The sequence below is a fragment of the Scyliorhinus torazame genome, chromosome 3, assembly GCF_047496885.1.
Source record: "Scyliorhinus torazame isolate Kashiwa2021f chromosome 3, sScyTor2.1, whole genome shotgun sequence".
Taxonomy (NCBI): Eukaryota; Metazoa; Chordata; class Chondrichthyes; order Carcharhiniformes; family Scyliorhinidae; genus Scyliorhinus; species Scyliorhinus torazame.
The window spans coordinates 58,651,242-58,657,222 of NC_092709.1; positions in this window are offsets into that span (position 1 = coordinate 58,651,242).

Consider the following 5,981-nt stretch of genomic DNA (forward strand, 5'->3'; position numbering starts at 1 on the left):
GGACTTGTCCACCACGTGCATTGCGGCCTTAGCGATATCGGCCTTGATGCGGCTGAAGGCCGAGCGGACCTCAGCCATCAGGGAGAATACCGTGGCTTTAATAAGTGGGTGGGCTTTGTCCGTATAGTTGGGGACCCACTGGGCGTAATTGGAGAATAGCCCCAGGTAACGTTTGAGGGCCTTGAGGCTGTGGGGAAGGGGAAGTTCCGTGAGGGGCGCATGCGGTCGGGGTCGGGCCCTAGGACTCCTTTTTCCATGACATAGCCGAGGATGACTAGTCGGGTAGTGCGGAAAACGCACTTCACCTTGTTATATGTGAGGTTGAGGGATTGGGCGGCCTGGAGGAACCTCTGAAGGTTGGCGTCGTGGTCCTGCTGATCATGGCCGCAGATGGTGACATTGTCCAAGTACGGGTATGTAGCCCGCAGCCCATACTGGTCCACCATTCGGTCCATCGTTCTCTGGAAGACCGAGACCCCATTAGGGACGCTGAAAGGGACCCTGAGGAAGTGGAAGAGTCGGCCGGCTGCTTCAAAAGCCATGTAGTGATCCGGGTGGATCAGGAGCTGGTGGTAGGCTGACTTCAGAACTACCGTGGAGAAAACCCGATATTGCACAATTTGGTTGACCATCTCCGCAATGCGGGGGAGGGGGTACGCATCCAGTTGCGTGAACCGGTTTATGGTTTGGCTGTAGTCCACAACCATCCGATTCTTTTCCCCGGTCCTGACAACTACCACTTGTGCCCTCCAGGGGCTGTTGCTGGCCTCGATGACCCCCTCCCTCGCTGGACCTCTGACTTGATAAAAGTCCTGTCTTGTGCACTGTAACGTCTGCTCCTGGTGGCAACGGGTTTACAGTCGGGTGTAAGGTTCGCGAAGAGCGGGGGGGTTGGGGGGGGGGGGGGGGTGGCGAGGCTACATACCATGAGGGGGGATAAGGGTTCGCCGAACTTTATGGTCAGACTTCGGTGACTGCATTGGAAGTCTAGTCCAAGCAGTAGGGGGGCGCAGAGGTGAGGGAGGACATACAGTTTAAATTGGGTGTAATCTGAGCCCGTTATACAGATCTGGCCACCTGTGGGCGGCACTCATTGTTACTGAACTCACAGGACGGCAAGTTCTTGGTTAATTAAGCCTTTGTTCACTCGTTCTCATCGTCTTGCAGTGAATTGATGGCACAACAATTTATGAACCGAAGACATCACTATGGAAGCCGCTCTATAGCCTGATAAACTTGACCTCGACGCACGAGCGACAGAAGCTAAGGAGATCTTCTCCCACTGGCTCCGCTGTTTTGAGGCCTACCTTGACTCCTCTGAAACGCCTCCCTCCGACACCCTCCACGCCCGGGTGAGCCATAGAATCTCCGTGATGATTGAGTTGTTTTGAGTTCAAGAGTCTCTTGTTCGTCTTTCATTTCAGTTCTTAACAAGATAAAATTTTTGGGGGGGTCTGCAGCGATAAAGCACAAAAGGAGGGTCATGGTGAGGATGCAGAGGCAAAGCAAGATAGACACATTCTTAAATTGCTTTCAAATCGCAAGAGATTGTGGGATGCGGGAGAATTTGGATGTGCGAAGGAGGATTAAGTAAGAACATACCACCATTCTCTATAATTTCAGCCTAGCCACTGAGAAAAGTCTTAGTCATGGCCATGCCAATGTTTGCCAGCACTGTCTCTTCCATGGATATGAGGACATGCAACCCAGTCTGACACCCACCGACGAGATGCTGCTGCCTCCAATTATGTGGGAACAATGTTCATGTCTGTGGTGGAATGTATTTTGGGTTATGCCACAGTTGAGTAACTGGAATTGGGTGCAAACTGTGAAATGTGAGCCTAAGGCTTGTGTCAGGGCTAAGTGTGTGAGGGGGAGATGAGGCAGTGAATGTTGGTTATGATTCATGCTTGATAGAGACTGTTGGTCGGTGTGCAAAGGGCAGGGGGTTTGGCGATAGAAGCAGTGTGAGAGGGACAAGCGGTTCAGTTGCAAGGATATGACATTTGAAGATGTATTCACTTATATTGATCACAGGCGCAAACTCATTAAACTTCTTGCAGAACTGGATCAGACTCTATGAACTATTGACCGCAATAGCTATCTGCTCCCACTGCCTCCATAATGCCTGCCCAAAGGACCTCCTGGACCTCTGAGGATCTCTCTCTGCCAGTCCAATTCATGCACCAAAGCCTCTAATGCTGCTTTGGAGACGTTAGGAGCATGTTCTCTAGTCTGCTGCACCATTTCCACTCCTACTTCCGCTCAGAGACAATTCTCAAACTAATTCAAGTAGTTGTCCCAACCAAAATGTTCCTAGCAATTAAATGTAATGAAGTCTGGCTTTAAAGTGGTGCAAGACTAACATGAACTGTGGCCCCCTTCTGAGGCTTTATCCACTCGGCAGTGTACTGCACATGGGGCCACACATCATTACCATTGAAACTAGCATGAAGTTTATGTGGTACCTGTGTCACTATGAAAAGGTGTCATTTAATCACATATCGTGATCCACACTGATTATTGATCTAACCCAAGTTTTCCACATTCTGTCTGCACCTTACAATTTTAATAGAATGGTAAATCTTTTAAGTTAATGAGGTGAAGGCTTTCATTCAGGAAATTATTGAGAGGTGCTAAAATTAACATGGTACGTAATGACAAAGTTGTTTGTCAATGTTGAACTAAATCTGTGGTTGTTTGTGCAAGTTCCAGAATTTAAATACTTATTTTCTCTTTCAGAATTCATCAAATAAAATGAGCACACACGTAATGAAGTCATCATCCACTAATCCTAGTGAATTGCTTTGGTAATTGTGTACTTCACTATATGCGTAAGTAAAGTTGCCATCGTCCCAGATGACCACAGACTGCTTTTCCCTTTGAGGGGGGAAGTTGACTGGTGGTGGTTTAACCTGAGGATCATCACATCTCAGGTAAGGAGCAAGGTTGAGAAGGCAGGGCCTTCATGAATAACCAAAGCCTGTACGGGGGATTGAGCCCATGCTGTTGGCCTCACTATGCATGACGAACTAGCTGTCCAGCCAGCTGAGCTAAACCGGTCGCATGCATAACAAATCTTTGCATCGCATCATGTTAATACATAAATGTGACTACACAGATTTGACATAGACGAGATTACATTAACATAGAGAAAATAGTTTCTTGCTTGCAAATGGTTCTTCTAAAGATAGTATATAAATGTATTTATTACAGTGGCATGGATAGTAATGAAAGAGATTACTATTACCAACCGTACCAGAGACCACCATTTGTCAAAGTAATAGATGGTGGCAGAAATTCCTTTTTTTGTAAATGCAAGTTTTTTGTATAGTTTTAAAGGTTCAAATTTAACGTAATAATTTTGATATGGAAGTTACACATTTGGAAGATCTGAAAAAAGCTTTACTGAGGTGTAAAAAATGATAATGTTCCATTCTTTGCCAAACCATATGCTGACTAATCAGTGGCATCAAGTACAAAGGGACACTGCAGGGTATTTATAAATGTGGATTTTCCAAGCAGAAATGACTGATAATGCGGTCTTTAACCTCACTGCTCCTCAGTGGATTTATATAACCCTATACTGAAATATAGTCAGGGGCAGCATTATGCTCTCTGATAAAACCTGACCTACAAAACAAACATGGAATGGAAAGGGTTAAAACAGCTGAGAGGCAAGGGTAAAGAAAGATGGATTATAAATCTTATGGTTGGGCTGGTGGAGCAGCTGACCCTACCTCTGCTCCCTCTCTCTTCTCATTCTGAGAATCAGTGTGGGACTAAAGTGTACCCTCTATAGACTAAATGGTCATTTGACTGCTTAAGCTGTGTTACGAGACAATAGAACTAAGGAGAATCTCTTCTTCCTTCCTTCCTGTTCAGTGTTCTGCCTGACTAAACAAACTAAATACACCTCCCCCCTGCTGAAAATAGTGGACTCGACCACAGCTTAAACCAACAAAGGCGTATTCTGATATATCTACAGCAGCACTGGGCACCAAGTCAACAAGCAGGTTTCATTGAAATGCAAATGTAAAATGTACACAACAGCACCTAGTGTTCAAGACTTTTCAACTTGCATTAACAATCATTTCCAAATTTGTCTAATGAGTGTTCTTCCATCAAAATATTTCCCCTCCCCCCCCCCCCCCCCCCCCCCCACCCCCCCTCAAACCATGCACTCTTTTGGTATTATTTAACATTATGCTGTGTCCTTCTAACCCGCAGCTCGGCTGATAAAGCTGCAACCAGCACAGCTGGTGGGTCAGGACAGGCTGAAACCTCCGTAAAATCCCATAAAAGAAAATAGGGTAGGAGATGACCTGTTATTGAAGGATGTGTGTTTTATATAGGAAACGGTTTTTATACTTCTAAAACCGATCAAGTGAAGGTCAGCTGGAGACGGTACATACAAAATCCATTTACAAGAAGTAGCAGAGTCACAGCCTCCCCTTAAGAGTATCTTCCCAATATCAAAGGGAGTAGCGCAGATATTTGAAGAAGTGGTGAAATTCTCTTCAGATGTGCATGGCATTTAAATGATTATCAACAGTGGCTCAGAAATTTCAATGCCAGAACATTGAGTCACTTGACCAGGTGGAGATTGAACTTTACACACACGATGACCTGAGACGCTGCATTTTGCCAATAGGGATGAAGTGCCTTTGGGGGAGTAAAATGAAAATAGGATGTGATAGCTCAAGCCCAGGAATGTTCAGGGAGGATTGTGGATAAGTGCTGAGCATGTTGTGTAATGCCTGAGCAGGGGGCGCAAAATCCTGAGGGGCTAGCATGAGTTCAAGCTAGCCTGCACTGAGCAGACTGCACCTCCTCAAGGGGGAGTGCATTTTGCTTGCAACAGGTGCCTGAAAAAAGTCAGTTTGGCTTGGGAAAGACGTGGATGGCACAACAGGAGAGTTTGCGCTGAGATTTCCGGACCGGAGGCCTTGGTCGAGGAGATGCAGAGGAAGAGAGATGTCATCTACCCCAGGGCGTTGGGAGGCCCTCCAGACAAACTCTCAGAAAGCAGTGGGATCAGATAACAATGGTTACTATCAGGCATCAAACTCCGAGGAGCTGGATGCAGAATCGCAAGAGGCTCAATGACCTAACATGAATGTTCAAGCTCAGTAAGTCCATCTTCAAGTGGACCATCCCAGCAACTGCACCATTATAGTCTCACACTCTGCCCAATGCAGCACACACCCATCATTCACTGACCAAAGGTCTCTATCAGTCATTACACTTCTAAGATTCACATCATCACCTGTACCTCACACACCCTCACACCGCTGCAAGCCTCATATCCACATTTCAAAGTTTGTGCAATGGCAGCTATTCAACCATGGCAGTCATATCACCCAAACAGAAAACACGACACACTGACAACCATCCCTCCCTCTTGCAAGACAGGTTGGCATTTCACTGGAGGGGAGCGTGCATAGCAGTTTGTTCTTACCCCCCTGGAGGAGACAGTAATCACCATCATTGTCTGAAGCAAGAAGTGGTGCTGAAACCATTGAGGATAATGATATGGTCAACCTCAATCTTCGTTCTCACATCCCATGTCCCTCTCACTTCACAATGACTTCTGGTTTGCAAGCTGCAGATGGTGTAAACAGACAGCTCTTGCTTCCCCTCCTCGCCCCTCATTGCCATCTTATTCTTGCGCCTTTCAGCTACCCAGGAACGGCTAACTGTCAGTGGTGGAAGAGAAAGGAAGGAGAGCAGGAAGATAATCATGATAAAGAAACAGTGTCACTTGCTGTCCAGCCACCAGTACAAATACTTACACTTTGGAGCACAGTTTATAGACAGATCCTGCACATGGTGAGACATCAGGCAAAAGCGACTGCAGCTACGGCAGGGAACAGAGTAGTGCAGACACTAACTTGCTGACGGGTGTGGGCATACACGGGCTGTGCTGCCGAGTTCTCAGGTAAAAATTTCTATGGGCAGCTTAGAGTAGAATACTGATG